We start from the raw sequence: 25,324 nt of genomic DNA on the forward strand, positions 1-25,324 counted from the left end.
AAAACTGAATATGGAAAAGTTGAGACTCTAGTTTATGACATTCACAAAACACCACTGAGATATTCTTCAAAAGGTGTAATTAGATTATACTCTCAGAGAAGTGAAAGTCACCACAGTTCAGACACAAATACAAGAGGAAGAGTGTCTGGACAAGACCAAGAAAATGAGATCGAGGAGTATTTTATTGCAGCCTCACATCCAGCATTGGAACTGGAATATAAGAAAATTCTGAAAAATTGCGGTAGACAGTTATGAACAAATATGTCCTTTCAAATACTCTTTATCACTCATTTGTTGTAGATGTCATTCTCTGTGTAGTCTGAGCAGCCATTTAAATGACCACATTCCTTTGAGAGTATTGTTAAATTTTGAATCTTTTAAACAAATTTTCTGTGGAAAAAAAATCCCACATTTAATTGACTGTTCAATGAAAAGAATAATTTCATTTTGCTGGTTATGATAAAATGTATAAAGTTGCACTGTAGGCTCATGTAACGTCCTTTATTCTTTATAGTGTGGGTCAGGGAAAATAGATGTTCCTAATCCAAATTCTTTCTACTTATTCATTTTAAGGTTTTGACTCATTTGTTTTCTTGACACTCTGATAAGGCTTCTATTGTTTGCTGGGGGGGGGGGGGGAGATTCTATGTCATTGAATCATAGAATCATAGAATGGTTTGGGTTGGAAAAGACCTTAAGATCATCTAGTTCCAACCCCCTGCCATGGAGAGGGATGCCTCACACTAGCCCACGTCACCCAAGGCTCTGTCCAGCCTGGCCTTGAACACTGCCAGGGATGGAGTATTTACCACTTCTTTGGGCAACCTGTTCCAGCGCCTCACCACCCTCACAGTAAAGAAATTCTTCCTTAGATCTAACCTGACCTTCCCCCGTTTAAGTTTAAACCCATTCTGTTGATTTTTTTAATCCCTTCTTGTTTTGAAATTCCCTTCCGGAGAAATATTCCACCAATGCCACACAGTACATTAGATGAGATCATACAGGATTAGGCACTATTCAAAATACAGACAGGCACTATAATATGATTTGCAATATCTCAATCTCGTTCTTTGTGCATTCTAGTATTATGCTAGAATTGTTACTGCAGCTGAACATTAAGTATATATCTTCAGAGATGTCTTTGTCCCTTTCTTCATCTAATGCTGTTAGTTTTGAATACTGTAAGGTTTGACAAGTGATATAAGAGTTCCTTGTGCCTTTTCTTTTTCCAGCACAGAATACATTTGCCATTAAATAACCCCTTTATGTAAAAAAGGTGAAGTCCCTCTGAAGCTCATCAACAGGCTCTTTGTCCTTGACTAAGGCTGTAACAATAATTAATATTTTGGTCTGGCTGCCAAACAAAAGCTGATTAGCATTTAAACAAGTACATAAATGTTTCATTGGTTTTTCCCAAAATGAAAACCTAGAATGAGCAGAGTACTGTACTTGATGATACTCTCACTAAACTTCAAATGAAATACTCTGGTGCTCACATAGTTGGAGGAGTCAAATTAATGAAATGTTAAGTACTCAGAACTGCTGGGAGAGGTGACATCCTCATCCTTCTCCAATATCCAGGTATATTGAGTGCTTATCTAAGATGTGGAGAAGGGGCCTTTGGGCCTGCAGACTGAGATGGCTCTAAGCATCTGGTTATAAGGCAGACCAAGATAATCTCTACAGGAGATTTTAATTCTCCTATAGAACCTATTCTGCTTTTCTTTTCGAACTCCTAGGATGAGAATTCAAATATGTTGCAGTTCAGTAGCTGAAAGGAAGACATCAGGGCATGCTTCCTGACACAGGATAGGGTGGTGTCAGCGGAGGTGTTACCCTTCAGCTTCCAACAATTCACCTTTTGCTGAGCTATACTTTAAGCCTGATGGCTAGGATATTCACATTATTGCACTTTGTGTAAGGGAAATTGAATAATTAGAGTATTTCATCTCCTTATGGCATCTTCTAACTACTGGCTTATTGGAAAGAAAAGTTGCCAACTGTTTGACAGTCTAGTTCTTCAGACATTTTTTCCAGAGTGATCTAGTCTACATTTGACACTGCAATTGTGGAATAAAAATCAGAAATAGTTTTGGCAAAATAAGTGTTCTTTTCAGGTATTCCCCTGTACCTTTTTTCTTCTTCTACTACCTTCCTACCACCTTCACCTTTTTCTGGCTCATCACTCATCACCTGTAATGATAATAGATATATAGATACTAGATTAAGCTCTGCAAACCCAGAGAAGTTCATTGTTAACTCCTTGCTGTATTGAAAAAATCCTATTTAATCCTGTTTTCCCCACTCTTTTATCCAGTTCTTTGCTGTACTCTGGTGCCACATGTTCTCATCTCTTTTAAAATGTAATGTAACCAATCTTGTCAAAATTATTCTGTAACTCTGTACTTATTCTCTTTACTTAATTAACTAAAAATAATCTTATGCTACATGAAATGAAGATCATTAAGGACTGAAAGCTTTTGGTTAACTCAAGTTTAAAATCTATTTCAAGAAAATAGGCAAAAGTCAGGGGTCACTGGGCCTTATTATTGCTAGATACTGAAGGAGAAAGGGTTATGTATTTTCACGCATGGGTTTCCATGGGCCATCTGATTCTCTGAATGAAGATTATTCTACTCTGAAAAATGCAAGTAAACATTTAAGAACTTTAATAGTTATTTGCTTGTTTGTTTCAATGGTAAATGGTTGCAGCTTATTCAGAGAAGTTTATATTTGCTGTATGCACAGTGGTTTACACGCAGTTCACTACTGCTGATGACTGTAATGAGGTCAGAAGCATTATTTGCAGACGAAAAATAGATGTTATGGGACCAGGACTGAAGCTGGTGAGGGTGATTCTGATTCTTTCAAGACAGTTGTCTTGGGAAAGATCAGAGTGCTTCCAAAATAGGGTATTTTCAGAGTATTTCAGAGTATTTCAATGTATCAAATATACACTGAAAAACCTGAGATATTCATAAGGTACAAGCTGTCATTTTCCATTTAGAAGAACAGTTTGACTGCTCTGTGAAATGCTTTTCTCTTGTAATGCAGTGGTTTAGAGCACTGACCCAGAGTAAGAGACATCCAACTTCCACTTCCTCCTTTGTTAACAGAGACTAATTCCCACCTTCCTTAGCTCCAAGGAATACTCAGTGGTGATGCCTGAGGGAGGGTAAACCTTCCATTTCCTATCATGTTGCTTCCTGGCAGAGCTTGAAAAAGTTCAATATCAGTGGACCATAAATACACCGAAGAAACATGACTGTGTTACCTGGTAGCTGGGATGTTCTTCTGAAAGAATAACAAAGTTCATTTAATTCCAATATAAAAATAAAAACAAGAATCAGAAATTTAAAGAAACAGTTTTAGGACAACTGGATCAATAGCTCATCAAACGGGAAGGTGTTTCTCAGTCCTACCCACAAGTACCTTTCACCCTTTGGGAGTGCAAACCCCAGCTTGCCTAACAGTCACTTTATCCAATAATCAGAGGGAGATCCTTAAGACACCTATCCAAATGTTGATGTCACCTATGATTCATGACCTTGGATACAGCAGATAAATTAGCAGGAAGCAAAATTTATTTAATGCTATATAACAAGCCTGGGGGTTAGGAGTCCAAGCTCTTTGACACAGTCAGCCTTAGTCATTTGAAGGAAGCTATATCAGTAATGGATTATTACAACCCTGGGAGTACTTTGGTCATGGTTCATCACCATGGTACACCGTGGACCTTAATAGTGTCTTACAATGTCAATATGTGCTTTATTTAAGGTTCGTATCATTTTAGCTGGTCAGAAAGGATAAAACTCACCCCTGTGCAGCAGGCCAGAACATGGTCTATTCATCATGCTAGTCCCACATGAGTCCTTACAATGTATTTTAACTGAGATGGAAGTGACACATAAAGCTTCTGTGATGTCTTTTGCACACAGATAAATTTCAGCTGTGAATAGGAGGACACCAATTTCACAAATTTTGCCATCAATCAGATTAGCTAAATGACATGAATAACTCCTCTAGCCTTACCTATGATATAGGAACCTTGTCTTTGAGTGTAGTTTCCAGGAAAATTTCATGGAAAATAATGCCAGAAAAAGAACAGTAAGAATGGAGGAGCAGCTCTTTTAGAGTAAATAATTTGATTCATTTAACTTAAAGCCAAAGAACCAACATCAGGCATCCACCTTCTGCATGATGGCCAGAAAATAAAATTCCTGTTAAGTGCTTAAATCCCAACCCTTTTTGTCTGTGTTCCACCCCCTTTCTTTTCTCTGTTGTACTAAGTAATTGCCAGAAGTCCATGAACGGGGGAGTATTCAATGTGATTTTATATAATAAGAAGAAATTTCGATGTGACCTTCCCCATTGAAAATTATTTTTTCTTTATAGAGGAGTAATGTTTTTGTTTAGTTTATTGCACTAACCTTCTGCTTTAATCATGTTTTGAATGTTAAGATGATACTTTTAAAAACAGTCATGTAACTTTTTAAAAACAACACATTGAAATCCAAGCAAAAGGTTTTAATCAGATTTTTTTTCATTTTCCGTCACTTTCTGTCAGTTCATTCGTCTTGAATTGCTTAACAGTCCCCTGAACTACCCTGATGTCCGACAAGTTTACTGGAAGTTTCTGCTCAGTTCTGCCTCTCCGTATTCAAAAGAACATTACTTTTTTTAAAATAGGTGTTTTAAAAAAGATTTATTAAACTACAGAAAGCTATTTTCTACATAATTTTTATATAAATAGTACCTTTGTTCTGAGTCTGTTGTTTTACCAAGAAAAAAATAATGACATAAACATGAAAGCAAGTGGTACTAACAAGCATTCTGAATCGAAGCCGATAGATAGGTAATTTCATTGCTTTGCCAGGCTCCATGAACGCCTGCTGGAATCTATCACATAAGATTAAACAGGATTTCACAGTTTATATTTACTGAAATCTGAGAAGTCAATAGTATTCCTTCTAGAAGAAACTATTACAGGATAGCCCAAGTATTTTGTATTTATATGCATCTTCTGCCTCACTATTAATAGTGTTAAAATGCCCTTGGGCATAGATTAGGCTCAGGGAAAACCCATCACTTCATGCCCATTTTCTCCACAGAGTTTCCCTCAAAGCATTTTACACTTGGTCTAACAGATACAGATGTACCTAGGATAACATGAGAGAGAGAAGCCAACATTTATAGAACACAGAAAGGTAAAATTAAGATTTCAGTAAATGACTGCAGCAATAGGACAAGGGGTAATGGGTTCAAACTTAGACAGGGGAGACTTAAGTTGGATATAAGGAAGAAATTCTTTACTGTGAGGGTGGTGAGGCACTGGAACAGGCTGCCCAAAGAAGTTGTGAATGCTCCAGCCCTGGCAGTGTTCAAGGCCAGGTTGGACAGGGCCTTGGGCAACCTTGTCTAGTGTGAGGTGTCCCTGCTCATGGCAGGGGGGGTGGAACTAGATGATCTTATGGTCCTTTCTGACAGTAACCATTCTATGTTTCCATGATTCTATGTTAAAATCTGTTTTTTTAACCAGAAAAGCAAAACCAGAACATGAAGAAATTTCAGTTAATAGAAGAACTTGAGTCACAAATTAGAACTATTGACATTTCAGCTTCTCTATTAAGCTCTGATTTCTTTGAGGTAGCAATCATTTCCTGTCACAATCTCTAAGGTACTTTTGAAGTTAAAGTCATCAAACAAACACAGTTCAGTCTTTATGATCAGGTGTGCAAAGTCCAGCAGGCTACTCCCATTACTACAGCTTTGCTGTGCCACAGGAAGTAAGCATATTGAGTCCATTAAAAATGAAAAGACTTATTGTGGATTCATGAATTACCGTGAATCATTTCAACCCTTATCACTGCATAAGGAATATCCACACTTTTGTTACTTAGTACAACTCTGCAGTGCTTCCACTAAATTATATGCAGCAGGACTATTGCACTTAGTGTGGTATGTGGCTATAGATCTTCCTGCATTACCTTTTTTTTTCCTCCATAAATTGCTTACATGGAGCATAACTGGTTTTGTCCAGGCACCCATAACAACAAAGGCAAATGTTCGATTTCTACCTGTCCAGAGCAGTAAAGCAGTAGCTGAAATGAGGACTGTGATTTTCAAACATGTGGAATTATCAGAACCAGAAAGGGAAATATTTCAGCCTTTCCTTGATTTATTTTCCCAATATGCTCAGTGATGTCCTGTTCAACTAGATAAAATGTTGATTGCGGAAAGTCCATATAGAATTCTAACTATCCTAGAAGGTCTTACGTTTACAAACACAGGGCTGGAAGGAAATGGGAATGAGGAACAGATTTCTGGACATGTCTGCTTTTCTTGTGTATCTTTAAGCTTGACTAAGGCAATTAAAACAATTGTCTTAATTGTTCTACACGTAAAAATAGGATTAGTAAGGTATCACCCCAATGTGCTTCAGACTTTTCTTCAGCATGCCAATGCAAACAGAAGAAGCTTTATTTACTACCTGTTATAAGAGTTTAAAATTTCTTCTAGGAAATTCCACTGATTTCAGCAAGTTTTAGTGTGAATCACAAGACTTGTACACCATCTTAAAGACCAAATGCCACTCATTTTCACTGAAATCACTGCCCTCTGCACAATTAGCTTGCAGAAAGTTTTCTTTTCCTCCTGCCAGTGTGGTGTTCATCCTCTCTCTCACTGGTTGAGTAGTTTGAACTCTTCTGTCCTGTACAAATAAGTGTGCAAGAATCCCTCCCGTCAGTGTCTTTCAACTCATTCCCAAGTAATCACCTTTAGTTATGAAAGGATGGTTCATTCACTGTTTTCTTCAAGCATGTTTAAGCCTTTCCATCAGACCCACTGGAAAAGTCTTCCAACTCACTGAGATTGCAAAGGGTCTACCAATCAGTAACAATTCTTTCAATGTGTGCATCACAACTAAGTATAATGTATTTTTTACATCTCTTTTATTTCAGAGACTTTTTAACCTACTATCCTACAGCTAGTAGGTTAAATTTCAGCCAGTGAGAGGGGTACTGAAGGTCCATCAATTATTTTCAAACTAATATGAGTTGGTCTGGCTAAGTACACACAGATTTTAGTATTAGTAATATATTTTGTGAAGTGACCCTGAAGTTGCCCCCCTAAAATGTCTTTGATTCTACATAGTCAGAAGTGGATTATAAATAGATAAATTATGTTCTACTTGTACCTGTATTAGAAAAACAATTCTCTCAGCAAAGCTTCTGAAGGAACACAAATCAAGTTATCCTGATTGAACAACTTAACGCTTGGATAGTTGAAGGACTGAAGCAGTTCTAAAGATGTGGACAGAGAACAGGTAGTAGATGACACCAACACCTCCCAGCTAAGAGTGGGGACACCACACGGATAGCTGTTATAGAAACACATTTAAAAGGCTCTAATTCACCCTTCTAATAATGCATAAAAGACATGTAAGGGTAAGAAATCACTATTCCCAATTTATGAAGAAAAACATCCCATGAACTATCCCAAGGTTCAGAACAAGGTTTACAGCAGAGCCAAGAGTTGAGCACTGTTTTCTTAAAAAAATAGTGAGAGAGACAGATATAAACATATCACACATAGCTATTTTATTTAAGATTAGACACTGAAGTAGAACCAGAATCTCCACTGTCTCCATTGTCACAGTCACCCACTCCAGCATAAAAGGAAACTATATCACTTTTCAGACAGTATGCCAATACCACAATAATGTTGAAGGTCTACTATAAATGCAAAGCCACGGGAAGAATCAAACCCAAGAAAATTAGTATGAAGAGATAAAACAAGTAAAGAAAACAATTGTGGAATAAGTACTTCACATTACAAGACAGAAAGTAATATCCAAGGTATACCAAAATGGTTTTCTTCAAATAAATCAGATGACTGATTTCCCTGTTACTGTATTAACTAAACTACTGTATGAGACCCTTAGAAGGCAATCTGTTTATGATAATGTTAAAAGAATGCCTAGCAAATATTACCACATTTTTGTGTCTTTCTCTCCTGCAAATTTCAGTCTCCCAACCCTGTGATCTAAATTCCTTCCTATTTTTTTTCTCCCTCCTTCTACCCAATCTTTTGTTTTCCTGACATACTAGTCCTTCCCCTCCCACTCCTCTTAAGATTCGTGCTAAATCTTGCCTGCCTTTCACACCTTTAAGCACTTCTAGCCTCCCACATTGGTGCTTATTCCAGCTTCTAATAGCACCAGCACAGATTCTGTTAAAAGCCATCTCAGCTGTGATGCTGCAGCATCCTAAACTGACATGGGGATTGCAATGTCATATCTTGCGAAATAATTGAGAAATGTGAAAGGGATAATCACAGGGAAAATCATGCGATTTCATGGGATAATCACTGGTTATGTCTGGAAGGCTTGATGGAAAAAGAAGGGGAAATAAAAAATACTCTTCAATTCAGAAGACTGCACAGCAAAAGTTCAGAGTGGAGAAGGGCCCTTAACACAGAGCTCAGCAGAAAAACTGATCTGCTTTATTTATTTATTTATAACATAAAAAGAAGGGTCAAGACAAGGTTCTGGTTTCAAAATGGGAAACTCTCAGGAGAGTTTCTTGTCTTTCTCTTTTTATCCAGCACAGCGGAGATGTGGACCAATTCCTACCTGCTGTTATGAACTTTCTTTTAGCCTGATCTGAGATGGAAGTTTCACTGTAAACAGGCCCTTGCTCCTCAGTTATGTCTTTGAGCAATGCGGAACATCATGAACTAAAGACTCTGTTGGCAGAAGTGGAAGGAGAAATTCCACCAAGGAATTTCATCCTTGATATGCCATATCAGCTGACAGTCTTACAAAGGTCTCCAGAAAACCGATGAAACACCAAGGACTCCTCTAAATGGTCTCCTGTGACTCCCTTCATCCCTGCATATGTCCCATAGTAATGAAAGGTGACAGACACCGTTACACTCTAGAGGTCCTACTTAGCATAAATTGCAAAACCTGCAGCTTGCTTCTTCCCTAAGCCTTTGACTGAAAACCAGGATTTGGATCCCACTGAGGGATCTGTTTGTTATTCTGTAATAAAAATAAAAGATAATCTGTTGCATTCAAAAATTTAAGCTTTGATTGCAAAAGGCAGAGATCACCCCAAAACCCCAGAGAGGTATTTTCTTGTTCAGGTTTTAAAAGCAGTTGTAACGTCATTACATATCTCTTAATCCTCCATTATGAAGTGATACATGAGAAAAAGAGCAATGAGATCTGAAATACGCCTGCTATCTTCTTCTTAAATATCTCAGTTAAAATTTTACATATAGACCTGAATTTCTGGGGAATTATCCCTTGGAATATCCCCAAATCTTGTTGCTTTTGTCATCTCTCTCTGAAACATTGCCTATTTATTCCAGCTGTTCCTTGATGCTGAAATAGTACAGCATCTGATTCCTTTATCTAATACTGCTAAGATTCAAGTCTCCAAAGATTTGGATGTTTAAATACAAAACCTTTTAATGCAAGCCCATCTCACATAAACTGTTATTGATAAGACCACAGGCACACACAGCTGACTGTCACTCAGATGTTTACAGAGGCAGAAATAAAAATCCCATTCCACCTCACTGTTAATCAATCTTTGTCACTCCACCAAGTTCTTTTATCTGATAAGCTCTCCTGTGGCTAGGAGAAAGGAAAAACAGGAATCCTGTAAATGGAAGCCCTGCAGCCCAAACCAGCAGACTGAAGGAAATGCAGCACCAGGAGGAATAGAGCTGTTTTTAGGCCAGCACAAGTGACCCAAACATTCTCCACAGCCAGAGGTGTGCTGGCCTGTTCCTCCAGCACACCAACAGCTCTCTGCTATAGCCACCAGTCCTTCTCCAAGGGTGCCATTTTGTTCACTCAAAACACAACACGCTCTCACAGTCCAGATTTATGTCTTTCCTTGCCCTTCTCACCACTCATCTGAGCCAATCCTCATCATAACCGCTGTCACACTGGGCACTGTTCCCATGAAAGGCTTATCTGGTTTATGCAGGTCTAAATTATATCCCAATGGCTGTTCTCACTATAGTGATGTTTGAGGTTGAGCTTGCACTCCAACCCATGCTCCTTATGGTCACCCACACTGTTGATGTTTAAACATGTCCTACGCTAAATTAGGATCAAGTCAATTCAGACTTCTTGACAGGGAAACAGGGGCATAGACTGCGTGTTGGCAGTAGCTTGAGATGCATGGCTAGCAGTTGGGCAGATGCAGTCAGCACAGCATCTGTGCCATGCGCTGTGTCCAGATGCAGTGTTGACTCTTTCCCTCTCCCCACATGATGCTGACCGTGAGCCATTAAGCTCCAATATGACCCACACATAGACCCAGATTCCTGCTTCTCTGGTTTGGATGGTTTGCGGATAGTTTTTCTGAGATCTATGAAAAACCACAAAGACTTTCTAAACAGGAGTGCCCTGACCTACCAGAGATATGACTCAAAAGCAATGAAAAACAGGGGCTACCAGTGGCTTTGGACCAGGCAGAAGAGGAAAAATACCATGAGAGACATTTCTGGTGGGAATACCTAGGCACTAGTCCTTGCATGGTGTTAGGAGTTTTGCTAGCACTCATAGAAGTCATCTTCTGGTGTTAATGTGCAGGCTAACCTTGCTGCAGAAGAGATGAGTGGAGGAGAATGAGGCTTCTTTGGAGACCGGCACAGAACAAGAGCTAGGTAGAATATCTTTCATATCTTCAAATACAAATAAGGTAAATTGCACTAAAAGCAAACTTGTAAATTTCTTCTGGAATGCTGCCATGAAGATAAACAGAGGTCAACGACAAGGTAATTATATCACTAAATAGAAGAGTAAAGGGAGTAACATAAGAAAAGAGTAAAGAGACTAACTGGTTGGCAGCAAGTACAGGGATAGGGGGAACATCAATAGAGAATCCTTGTTCTTCAAAAGAACATATTTGAGCTTTCTAAGGAAAACTTGATGAGTGGGTCTGATATAAAAAAATTCTGTGATCACAGAGTTTCTAATTAGCCCACGAACTGTGGAGGTGGAGAGGAAGAGTAAAAGGTTTGTTTTAGGGTGTACCATGAGAGAACACACAAGTGAAAACCCAGACCTTCTGACTTCTGTTCACAGTTTATATTGGCTCCTTATGAGGCAGGAATATCACAGCCTGTGTTTTGCTCATGGGAGCTCGAACAACATTGAGTTGGATAAAGTTGGCCCAAAGTGCCCTGTTCACCAATTTTGACAGCATGGCTCCTGCTGGGCTAGCAAATGTTCTGTAGCACGCAGCAGGCTGAGACAATGCATATGGCATTTGGGACACTGCTGTGAAAATGATTATTTTAATATATTTTTTCATGAAAAGCCCAGCTGGAGAGCAAGAGTCAGTGTTTTCCAGGTAGACTCAGAGCAAGAGGGGTTTCTGATAAAGCCATGAACTTTCGGTCTCCTGACACTGTGAGCGTTCCTGTCTGAGAGAGGGAAATGGGTGTCAACATTGCTCAGGGCAGGTGGGGACGTCTTGTCCAGCATTCATACACTCAACCTGTATTAATATTCATTATAGTCCACCAAGGGCTGTGATTGAGAGGCAACATTTAAAATTCTAATACTTATAAATCCCTTTGCACAGGCACTATATAATTACTATATATACACTATAATTACAAAATTACTATAATTACACTATATATGGTCATTGGATAGTTGGTAAAGATTCATCTAGTGATGTTGGTGATTGTTACCATGATGGATATAGTCTCTGTGCAATGGTAGCATTTACGCCTGTTTTGATGCTGCTACATCAAAACAACCATGAGCCATGAGGAGGTGTTGGAGAGCAGCACTGCAGTGTAAGGATGCACTAAACCCACTAAAACCAGTGCCCATCAGAACATACAGCATATAAACCTTGATGACAACTTTATATTGAATCTACTTCATAAAGAATTTTTATGAAAGTCTTTTTCTTCTTACTGAAGTTGGATTTTATAGTTTTTATTGTATATTATATTGATTTTGATCAACTATTCTATACCAACATATATACATTTCTCTCAAAAACCCTTTTTATAGAGGTTCTTCAAAAACTTTCCATCTCCAGTCCATCCTATTTCTCTCTGTCCAAATTCTCTTAGAACACCATGGATAGAACTGAAAAAGAGCACCAATTCTGCAGAAGGTAGAAGAATGTCATGTCGCAGTAGATGACTAAGGCATTGATATGCTTACTATGCTGTCCCATGGTGATATTTGTTGTTACAGTTATGTTGTGCAGGTCTGAATTTCTGACAAGAAATTGATTTGGTATTTGACTTTGACAAATAGTGATAGATGAGAGAAATTAGCATCAATAATATAAAACACTAGTATAGCAGCATCATGTTATTGCAAGAATGTAAAGTATGAATATGAAAAAGAGATTATGTAAGGTAAAAGAGAACAATTACAGTGGAGAGGAGAAAGATGCTTGCTTCTAGCTTTTTAAAATAAACTTCACATCCTCTACCTTTTAATATTGTTATTTTCCAATTATTGCTTGAAAATTGCAGAAAGACCAGAAAAAACCCCTATTACATCCAAAGTCAATTACAGTTTATCAGAATACTCTCCTTGCATTTCAACTCCTCCCTGTATTTTGTTAAAATATCTTTTTCCTAAGGATTATAATACCTTAAATGTCCATTAAAACTAACAGCCAAGATAGGAATCAGAATTTAATTTACCTTTTCCCTCTCAGCATTTCTGGAAGATTTTAGCAATAAACATGATTTTTAGGGGACAGTAACTTTTATAATGTAATTATCATAATTTTTTTGGTTTACCTCTATCAAGCCATGGCTTTGTTAAGGAGCCAGTTCTGTATGAATGCAAATGCCTGGATTCCAACATTTTTTAACATATTTTAAAACATTTGTTATCTGATTCAATTGAAATGATGTGTTGAGACTTCTGACTTGATCAGTACCAAGAGAACCATAAGTTTCTTAAGAGGTGAAATACATGGTGTTAGGGCCTACAAGGATGCTTCATTAAGGACTGTAGTGATAGCCCATGGCAGGAGGGTTAGAACTAGATGATCTTAAGGTCCATTCCAGCCCAAACCATTCTATGATTCTATGTTTCTATATTTTTGGATTCTTGCATTCAACAGTTATCTAGGTGCAGGGTAAAGCAAGCCGACAATTTCTTTTTCAGATGTACAGTTGAGCTGACAGCTACGACTGAAGTGAAAGTGCATCTTATAAAGTTGTTTCTGAGAAGAAAAAAACCACTGATCAGCATTTTCAACAAGAGGTGTCGAGTTCATCCAGGACTTTTAAGAAAAAGTGATTTGTTTCTATATTTTCCAATGCTGTTAAAACACATTTACTTGAACTCTTGCCTTCACTGAGTAGCCACCTGTATTAGGTTTGCATAGCAAGGTCTAGAGGGATGGATGGGTGCCAATAACAAACCAATATCACCAAGCAAACTGAACTTACAGGTGATGCTTTTTTCAGTTTTATTTCCTGGAATGCCATTTTCTCCAACTCAATTGTCAGTTATAACAACTACCACGCAAGCGGGCAAAGTGAAATTCATGTTACCCTGATTTTCATTGATGCCTACAAGAAATTATTATTCTACCTAATTGCAGTTGCTCTCTGCTGGGAACAAAGGATTGGGGGAGAAGGAGGGAAAAGGATAGGGGGTGGAATGACAAGGTACTTCCAAAAATGAATGCTTCATAGATTATTAATTTATTGTAAAAATACTGAGAAATCTTGTGTTGCTGCAAAAGGTTCATTTAGAGACGGAGTGATCAGTATGAGACTTCCAGGGCAAGTTTGTATTAAGACATTGTCAGTCCTAGTGTCTAAAGTTAGGCTGGTTAGGAGATGTTACACTTTTTTAGTTGTCATTGAAATACTTTCTCCTAGATAACAAAGCAGTTCATGGAGACCTGTTCTTGAAATCACAGAATGACTGAGGTTGGAAGGGACCTCTGGAGGTCATCTAGTCCATCCTCCTTGCTCAAGGAGCCAGTTTTCCAGTGTTATCTCATGAAAAATAATGAAAGAGAGAGTTCTGAAGTCTATCACAAGATCTGTCATTTCTGGAGATATAAAAATATGTATATTCTTTTAAAAAGAGTTGTTTTATTGACTGTTCTGAAATAATTATATTCTGCCTTAACATTCAGAAGGTTTGTTTCTACTCCAGTGTAAAGAAAGGAATGGAGAAGTGGAAAAGAACAAAAAGCTAGTGGAAAAGAAAAGTTGAGATGAATTATATATACCATTCACCATTCACTCTGTGGGGATTGCCTACATGGGGTGCTGATAAGCAGCAAAGAATTTATTGATTTAAAATTGAAGTTGTTCTACATTTGTCATTCTTCGGGAATAAAATCCTTCACTTGGTGAAATACAAGAGAACAAGGAAAGATGCCTTCATAATCTCAGTAATGGTAATATTTTTCGTAACGCTTGCAGGCAAGTTGTTTTGAAAAGGCCAGAACATCCTAATCTATCCACAAGCACTGAAACTGTTACATACATGCAAGATACTGTCACGTTGTGCTCATAACATGCCATTGAAATAAAATAACCACATCTCTCCATCTCTAAGAATTAATTTATGTTTAAAATTTGCAATGATTTGCCACTTTGTGGCTGCAAACGCTACACTTCTAATTTTTCTTTGAACATCTTTTCTTGTCTCTGGCAGGAATCAGAGTTTTACATTCCCTTCAAATGTTCCTTAGGAACAAGCTACGTAGCAGTAAGAAGAGGCAAAGAAATCTGAGACTACATGCAACAGCTTCAGTCTTATCAGGGTCAGCTTTGTTTGCATGTATTTTCACTCTGCACAAAGACACTGACACTTTAAGAAGCCCATAGGCTCTGGGTTCTGCCTTTTAATGAACTTTAAGAAATTTCTGATGGAAATGGAATATGCTAAATTTGCCATTCCTGCCTTTAGAACAACACATAAATGCATACGCAGCTGCTAGTGCTTTCAGAAGAAACTGTGCCAATACAGCTGATGGAAGATCTTTCTCCCCTTCATGTGGTTTGTACTCAAAACCTGTACCAGATTATTCAGCAGGGTTGTCTTATTTCATGTTTTTTCCACCACATCATATGGATATGACTCCCAACTCTTTGACAAGGAAATCAGAAATGGTGGAGTGAGTGATGGACACTGAAGAGAAATGGAAAACAGTGGAGATCACTTAGGGATGCAACTCCACTTCCTCAGGGAGCCCCTTCAACCTCTCATTGTCACCAAAGCCTGTCATCATATTCCCTGCATGTGGCAGCAGTCATCCTGAGCCCTCCAAGGATGGTCTTCTGCCCAAGGAGCAGGGATGCTGTAGGAAATGAAGGGTGCTCCTAGACAATTCCCCTTCCAGAGGCAGCCAAGTAAGTGCATGTCTCCAGTTTGGTTCAGAGCTGCTGAGCTTTGCTGTGATCTAACAGGGACCCCACTGCAGTCAGAGATTAGAGCTGGGGTGTTGTGGGAGTGGCTGGGGAGAAGCAGAAGTGAAGGAGATGAGGTTAGCTTAAAGAAGGAATCCACTTGGACATCCATTACCTATGCTGGTTTTATGCGGTAGTCCAATAACTACCACAATAGAACAATAGAACTAGAACAATAACTAGTTCAATAGACTCCTAGAATAATGAGATTATCACAGATTGCCAATAGTACAATTATAAGGGAAATGTAGTTCCTCCGTTTTGATTCTCTTCAGTCTACCATAAAGGCTTAGGAATTAGTGGAACCTGGATCTTCAAAACTATCACAACATGATGGCATGCAATCACTTTCTCATATACAGCAAAAACCCATAAATTTGCTTTCTGAAAGAAGTGAGCATAACGGAAATGCATGATTCAGTATAACCTCCTATTAACTGCTGACATACAGATATATTTTCTCTGTGAGAAATCTTCCATCTGACTGATGGATTCAGACACACCTTCTCAAACTGATCACTGGTTGCTTGTTCCTCGCATTATTCACCAAATTGTGACTTTACAGCTGTACTTTACTGCCATGCTTTATTTTCTCCTTGTGACCAGCAGGTCAGGAGAATAACAACAGTCAGGAGAATTGAATTTCACTTAGCAAATTAAAAGAAGGGGGGGAAAAAAAGGATACACAAGGCACAATGCAAACCTTACTGTCACCACTACTGAACCACTAAATTCTGCAGGTTGAATATGAGAAGACTGTCTTCTGATACTTAGTTCTACAGGCGTAATGGGTTCAGACTTAAACACGGGAAGTTCAGGTTAGATGTAAGGAAGAAGTTCTTTACCGTGAGGATGGTGAGGCACTGGAACAGGTTGCCCAAAGAAGTGGTAAATGCTCCATCCCTGGCAGTGTTCAAGGCCAGGTTGGACAGAACCTTGGGCAACGTAGTCTAATGTGAGGTGTCCCTGCCCATGGCAGGGGGGTTGGAACTAGATGATCTTAAGGTCCTTTCCAACCAAACCATTCTGTGATTCTGTGATTCTATGACATACATAAAGGTTACTTCATGACTTTGCAGCACTTTGGTGCTCTTCTATTGACCCACACCACCTATCCGCCAAGTGGAAATTAGAGGCATCATCTGCATTTCAGCAGCAGCAGAGATAAGTTTTTCTTTTGGTCGTTTCTGATTCTTGTCCTTCCCCATGCTCTGCAGAAAAGGGAATCCTGCATGTTGTCTGAAGACAACTTGCTCTCTCATTCTGTTCTCCTGGGGTAGTTTGGGGTGAAATATAAGATCCATTTGTACTATGGGACAAGCCCCAGAAACAGAGCGCTTAGCTAAAGGCTACATCTGCAGGTGCTTTCTTCATGTACAAGCAAATGATCCCTTCACAAAGAACACATAAGGAGAGCATTTGAGCAGCACAAAATTCTTGACAAGCTGAGCAAAAATGTGGATATACAAATGAGAAACATCCAATTTTTTTCCCCAGATCAATGCATTTAGAAATGCATAAAAATATTGATTAAAATTTGATTAAAATATACACTAGATGCAGAGGAAATGTTCAGAAAGCATAATTCACATATTTATTTTAGGGGGTTTTGTTGTTTTGGCAAAAAAAACCCACCACATCTTCTTGAATAATGAGAACAGATTTTTACCTACATGTTCAATGATTTTATTTTTATTCTTTACCATATTTCATGGTATCACAAAATAATGTCATCTATCATTGCTGGCATAATACAATAAAACATGAAATATTTGAGTCCAGCTTGGCAAAAATATTTAAGGGCATCTGCTAGTTAGCAGTGACTGAAACAGCTTTTCTGATAATCAACTTCTTTCTTGTTTCCTATAGTGAAATGCTTGAACATTTAGACTAAAGAGTCTTCTACTTGTGGTATAATTAAATAATTTTGATTAAAAAGTTGAATATTTTGATAAAAAACCTCACATTTAAGGACACTGATTTATCAAAGGAAATAAGGTATTTCAGTCTTTACTAATAGCAGTTGCCCTTTATGATTTGGAAAAGAGTTATTTCAACAACTATGTGGTCACTTCCAGAAGTCAGCTACATTAACATATAGAACAGCATTAGATCACATACCATGAAAAGATGTGAATGTGATTGAAACACACAAAACTAAAAATCAATCCATCAAGATGTTCTAGAGCTTCAAACACATTTTCCCAACTTTATTATTCATGAAACTTAAAAGATTTTTGTTTTCACTCTAGCTTAAAATGAAATCAAAGGATAAAATAACAAAAATTCCTAGAAATTCACAACTTCTAGCTTGGAATTTTTTTATTCTTTCTTTGGGTACTTTCACACTAGCTTCTGTTTAAATATAAGAGAGAAGTTTCGTGCCAGGTTAGCTTCAAAAATATTAATAGACTCTCTTTTTCTTCTTGTAATTAACCCTTTTAACTGTGGCAGGACCTCTATTGTCACTCTTGGTCTCAGTCTGGCATTGCTTCCTTTCTCTGACTTTGCTTGGCTTTGACTCAGCACCCACTATCTGATCATCTAAACAGGAAAGGATTCCGTTAGGGAGCTCACACTGGCTTTCATGGGAGACCACACCAACAAAAAAGCAGCCGGCACATGTACATAACTGTTGGCTTCATCAATAAATAGTACTTGAAAGTTGAACCCAGGAGGTTCCACACTTCTCCCCTTTGGCTGCCTGATTCCGCTCTGACAGAAAAAGATCAAGTGAAATTTTGTATATTTTGTCCTCCTTTGAGTAGAGGCAAAGTCCAGAGGGAAATTATAGTCTTATGGCTGTGAACAGGAAAAGTGGTATACATATGGCCCTTAACTTATGGGGTCACCAGAGGGCACCTTAACACAAGCTCCTCTCGGATTTTGATTAGCTGAATCTACCTTAGGACCTTTTCATTGCTGCTAACATGAAAATACAAATTTCTTCAAGTACTGGTATGGGTGAGAGAAATACCACCTTTGTAAGGTGATAACCAATCAGAGCAAAAGCATCTCGGTATGTATTGGTTGATATATATAACATATTCCCTGAAGTAGTCCACGCTGGAAGCAATCTTATGCCATCCAGCTTTGATCTGTGCAGAAACAGAGACGTTAATTCGTACTTTTCTGTAATCTAACTTTAGATGACCCAAACGAAATGAGCAGCCCTAAATAATCTTTTTTCACTGCCGGGAAAGTTTTCTTTGCACTCAGCCTCAGTATGTTGAAATTAATGTTGTAAGTCTTGTTCTTAAAACAAAAGTTCTGCTCAAAGATCATAGTCATTTCAAGACAGGCTATTAGATCAATATAGGAATTCTGGTTGGAAGACAGAGATGAGAAATGACAGGAAAGTTTGAGGTCTTTGGCGATTTGGTGAATTTTGGTGTTGGGTTTTTTGTTTGGTATTTTTTTGGGGGGGTTGTTTGGTTTGGATTTTTTTTTTAGTATTCAAAATCGAACTGTCTTGGATTTTAAAGAAAATTCCCACATAGTTTCTTAACATTTTTCTAACATTTTCCATTTTTCTCCACTCGCCCAAAGAAACAAATACGGTGCAGTGTAGGAAAGTTTTATCAAAAACATGGAGTAAGAATGCTAAGGAATAGGATAGAGTAGGATTATTATGTTAAAAAACTCAAGGGGCTCCAGCAGAGGATTACCAAGATATTTGGGAGCCTAGGCCACAACAGCTTCAGGGAAAGGCTCAGGGAGCTCAAACTACTTCATCTCTTGAAAAGATGGTTAAGGGACAATCTAAGTTCTGCTTTCAGCTACTTGAAAATAAACTACAGAGGTGATGGAGCCAAACTGTCCTCTACAGTGGCATGAGATGTAAAAGGAGGCAACAGCATGGCATGGGAGAATTAACTAGACACTAAGTTAAACCACATCTTTAGGAGGACAGTTTAACACAAGAACACAAGCATAGCTGTAGACTCTCCATCCACAGAGGTTTGTGCTCTTGGCATGTCAAACCCAGCTAGCCTCATCCACAGATGCTGTTGTTGACAATAGTTCTGCTCCAAGAAGACAGCTGGACTAGCTGGCTCCAGAGGTTCCTTACAACCAACATTGTTATGATTCCACTTTAACATACCATGGAAAATACCATAGAAAAGGGTGATTTAATACATTATACAGGGACTTCTTTCGTATCTGATGAAGAAAACAACCCATCAATATTTGAACCAGATGCATACAAACACGCATTAAAAATGTCTTTGTCCCATTTTGCAATGATGTATGATGAAAATTTGATAACATTATACAATCAAAAATGCATAAAGAAAAATGCAGTGATTCAGGCTGAAATTCTCACACAAAGTATTATTACTTCCTTTAAAAATAACCATCTTTTCATAGGGCTTTTTAACGTCTAAGAAATATTTGCCCCGAGTGGCGTTGTTGCACTGGATGCAAATGCATCCCGTCTGGAGCAAATGTCTCAGGGAAACAGCTGTTGAACCAGCAAAAAGGATTTCTTTGGGCCACTCTATTCAGGCTGAGAAAATACTAAGTCCATTTATTTAGAACACTGCCAAACAGAATTTGGATTCCTGTCCTGCTGTTGTATTCAGGATGAAAAGGTACCCTCCATCTTTGTGCACCCCCAGGATACTCTTTCACTTGGTATAATTGTTTCAATGCATTTGTAATGACTACAGCTGGGCAACATTTTCCTTAAAAAGCAGAAATAATTTGCAAAGCTTTCAGCAATCTTGGGCCAACTCATGGCTGGTTTTCAGTCAACCCGAGTCCATATTCTGGGCATATCCTTATGCCAGATTTTGAATGAAACTTGTCCAAGAATGCTTGTGCCAGGAAGGGTTTTTCAATGTCACCTGGAAGTCACACCAGCCTGTTGATTTTGTGGTTACAGACTTAGCAAAGAGAAATTCAGGTATATTTTTGAGCCCCTTCAGAACAGACCCTGGTTCCAAAACTCTTTTGAGGAGGACAAATCTACAGCATATACACCAAAAGTAATAATAAATTGCCCTTCAAAGCCTTTAGTGCAGAAATCCTCTGTTTCACACAGACTCAGCTGGATTTTCTTTGCTTGTATTTAATTAGGTCTATATTTTTCAAAGGACTGTTACGGGTATCTTTTTGCTTTTGCTTACCTTTTCACAGTAAATAAGTTTGAGCCCACAAATTCAAGACTACCCCCTGAGACAAGCTATGAAATCGAGGAGAAAACTCCAAGTGTAACAGAGTGAGCCCTTTGCCTGACATGTCTCCTTCAATTTTCGTAAGTGCTTTACTTAGCTATCTGCACATAGCTGTCTAGGAAACAAGACTGTAAACAATCCCGAGATAACCCAGAGGCTGTAATACAATTTTAGTCCTTCTTTCTTCAAAATCTGTGTTTTATATATATGCGTGTGTGTTAACATATATATATATGTTTTATATATATATATATGTATGGGTTCAAACTTAAAAAGGGGAAGCTCAGGTTAGATCTAAGGAAGAAGTTCTTCACCTGTGAGGGTGGTGAGGCACTGGAACAGGTTGCCCAAAGAAGTGGTGAATGCTCCATCCCTGGCAGTGTTCAAGGCCAGGTTGGACAGAGCCTTGGGTGACATGGTCTAATGTGAGGTGTCCCTGCCCATGGCAGGAGGGTTGGAACTAGATGATCTTAAGGTCCTTTCCAACCCATACCATTCTATGATTCTATGATTCTATGTGTGTGTGTTTAAATATATGTATCCATATAGAGAAAAGGGAAGGAGGGAGAAGAGCGGAAAGACCTCTTCCTTTATAATTACTGTCCATTATTAAAGACTTAAGCCTATCTTTGGCAATAAAATAGACTATGGACTTGGAATAAAAGCAAACAAAAACAAACTTAAGGAAAAATTCCATAGTTTGAATAAAGCAACCTCAGCTGTTCAGCTGATAGGCATTCAGAGATCTCAGCTCATTAGCTAATAAATGCACACAACTACTGACAGCTGAAAATGTTATGGAGAAGTTCCAGAGATTTAGACATGGTATCAATCTCCCAGCATTTGACCCTGGTAATTACTACTTTGTAAGTCTAATTTCCAACCCTTCTAAACAACAGAATGAGTTTCAAGAAAAAACTGACAAAAAAACCCAAAGAAACAAAAAGAAAAGCTCAGCCATACAGAGGCTATCAGAGCTGTGAGTAATAAGCTCTGTGAGTTTATAGAAAACAAATCATAGCAGTCAAATTTGATTGCTTTTCTTGAGAAACCAGTGAATGAAACAAAAAAAACAATGACACAACAGAGGACATACCTGGATCACACTAAAACATCGGCTATGGCATCACAGTCATTAAATTTGAATATAAAAATTGACAGATAGAGCAGAAACAAGCGATGGGGCCACAGAAGATGATAGTGGAGTAGCAAGTTTGTAGGATGAATCTAAAACAGAACAAGAATCAACAGCAGGCCGAGTCTCATCAGCCTCGCTAGCAGTGACTTGACGAAAAGAGGTGAGCAGTATGCAGAAGGTATTTGTGGCAAGGGATGCTACAAGCACTTCTGGACTAAAACTTCTAGCAGAAAGGTACGCTCAGCAGCTATACAGGCTGGCAGCAAATAATTAGCTTACTCCCAGGCTACAAAAATACAAGGCAATATACTGCTGTGGCGTGAGCAAACATGGCATCACACTGGGAATGGTAAGACCTGAGCATTAATCTTCTTTCTGCTGCAGATTTTAGGTATGATGGTGTGCCAGGCCTTTTAACTTTCTCGAGCCTCTCCCTTTTCTCCAGTTGTTGGCTGTTTAATGAATGTAAGCTTTAAATGTTTTGTAAGAGGAAACATTCCTGTTCAGCATTTTTACAGCACCTAGCACATCAGGACAAGGTCTGGACCACAGTCTCCATGAAATCCTGTCCACACAAAAGCATAGCACAACGCAAACAGTCAAAATTCACTTACAGTTGGTCAAGCAAGAGGATGAATTATTGTATGATTGAACACACCACCATGTGCTCCATGAATGAACATCCAGGTTCTCTCCACCTTCTCCATGTAGTATTAACCATTTGTGAAGCATCATTTATTCACCATTCCAATAAGGAATTAAAAATGGATTTTGCCTGCTAAGAAAAATTTGTTTCCCTCTTTCATATGTATTTGCAAGTGTTTGCCAAGAAACAGTGAAATTTCCAAGGGGAGATGGGATATTTATGCAAAAAAAAAAAAAAAATATATATATATATATAGTCTCCAGTGTTAGAATGCTAATGCTAACATGAAAATGTGGACAGGATATTAAACTTCATGCATCAAGGACTGTTCCATTCTCTTTCACTGAAAGCTGAATTAGTTTACATTTCATACGGAGTAAGAGCTTCCCAAGAAGGGGTAATTCATTGAAATTTCAAGATGTGTATTACATATGGTAATGTGCTCACCTTCCCTTACCTTTCTACCAGAGGATCAGCTTACCCTGCTTCTTGCACAGTCTGTTTCCCTAGACCATCTTTGTATCAACCACAGTCATCAAGTGGATTCACGACTTAGAGGGTCTCTGAGTTCAACCTTTATACACCAAACAGGCTCTTAACCAATAATCTCTATGAGGTCATAAACCAGCAGTGGAAATACATGCAGAAGTAAACAGCATGATACCATTTAAAGGAATAACTTATACTGACTAACGTGAACTCCTTGAGCCCAAAGCAGAACAAATACAGACAGTACATCTATTAGCTGCAAATTAATAAAACAGTACTTATAAAATGGGCAATTTAGATTTGATTAATGTTTATAAACGTGTTTACTTAAGAATTAGATATTAACCTATAGCTTTAAAGGGTTTAATTAGCCTTAGAATATTGTCTGAGTGTACAATGAAAAATCACCAATTCACAAAGGAAATGCAAAGAAAATCTGCAAGCACAAATGAGGTCAATTAATTAAGCAATTTACATAAATTTGAATGGTTATTTTCAGGGTGTCTTTGACATTTTGCACTTGCTATTCCCATCACACCAGCAAAAATACTTTTCTTCCACCCTAGTTATATGTTACATCAATCATCTCATGGGATCACAGAATACCAGCACACACTGCAGTATAACAGCTTCTACACACAAGCTTTCTGAACCGTGCAGAATTTAGCATCCCATTTCCAGCTGTACTACCTTATCACCAGCAGATGCATTTACAGGCTGTTATAGCTTCATTCTTACCTCCAAATGGAGAAAAGAATATGAAATATGACTTCATCTCCATTACATTTTTACACCCTGAATACCAAACAGATGGTAACAATTACAGATGGGAGTAGATTTCTCACACAAGAAGCCAAATGCTGCATAGCTCACCAACTGAAATCTGGAACGAGTCACGTAATGCATTTAGTTTATCCAGATCTAAACTGGTGAAAAAGGGTAGAGGAATTTGGCCTAACAGTTACCCATTCCCATGGTTACCCTGGGAATACTACAGCAGCAACCTTCTCTTAATACAGCTGTGTCCATGACATTCCTGTGGCTTCTTTCTATTATCCCTATAACAACCAAGGCAAATTTACTAACTCAGATGTAAGAGGGAAGTAACTTGCTTCAGAACAGAGATCCTTCTGTGGCAATTCCTGCATGTACTTATTTCCCAGAGTAGTGCCTAGCAGGAGTAAGAGGCTGTAACACAGTCTGGTTTGCTTTCTACTGGCTGAGCTGTGTCGACCCACCAGACCGAAGTCATGATATAAGAGCTGACAGTGTGCTGAGGGCTGCTTCCCAGCACCACAGAGACTTCAAGTCACTGGTGTGCCACCAGCTCAGGATCAGAAGCCAAAGCTGAAACTGCTGAAACAGCTTCCTCTCTCCTCTGGTCTACAACTCCACCGCTTCTTTTGAGTACATATTCCTCTGGTTCATGTCTGCTTTGGTAAGAATAATCTGGGACCTTTATCCAAGGCTGCCAAATAAACTTAATGCCACAAATTTATATTTCATTATAATGCAATATTGCACCTACTGATGTCATTTTTACAATACATTTTACAGTACATTTCATGGACTGTATTATTAAGAACAGTGATTAATTTACTGAGTCCTTCTATTTTGTCCCCCATATCTTTAATATAGTTACAAGTGAATTTTTCAGTGGTGTATTTCTTTATTTATATAACAATTCTTAGGCCACAACTTCAACTGATGCGAACAGGCATTTGCTTAGCTGAAGCCAATGAAATAAAACTGCATTACACCAGTTGAGAACCAGGTTTTTGTACACAGTATATGTCACGTTAGCTTGGAATTAAAAATAAAATATAATTAAAAGAAACACCAAGGTAACTAGTAAGAAATATTTTTAGTTTGCTTTATTTTGTACCACTCGGGGATACCTGAGATTGTAAAAAAGATCCATTTCAAAACTGGTGTTAACATGAATATCTTGAAACATGTATGCACTGAAATCTGTAAAACTTTCAGGGGATGAAAGATTCATTTGAATTGCTTCATGACATTTTGTTTGACTTTTTTTCCTTTTAATGCCCACAATGATTTTTCTATAGATCAACGTAATATTTCAAAATAAAAACAACTTCAACTCCAGTAAGATCAAAAGTGTTCATTTAGAAAATTTCATTATCCTCCATTTCAAATTTGTCCATTTGCTTTTTTTGCCAGACTAACCCTTTTCCTCCAAGCATTTGTGTCTGAACCATTCTAACAGAGAAGATGAACAGATCCCTTTCTCTAACTAACTGCTTCTCATCTATTACATAAAACTGCAAATTTCTGACAAACAACCTAGCAACTCAGTTTTCTTTCACTTAATGCTTTGCCAGCCCATTTTGCCTTCTTTATGCTGCTAAGTCACTATGTCTCTCAGGTATATTATTGTAATCGTTAAAAAACAGCAGCAGC

Source organism: Strigops habroptila, chromosome 1, assembly GCF_004027225.2.
Source record: "Strigops habroptila isolate Jane chromosome 1, bStrHab1.2.pri, whole genome shotgun sequence".
In the NCBI taxonomy this organism is placed as follows: Eukaryota; Metazoa; Chordata; class Aves; order Psittaciformes; family Psittacidae; genus Strigops; species Strigops habroptila.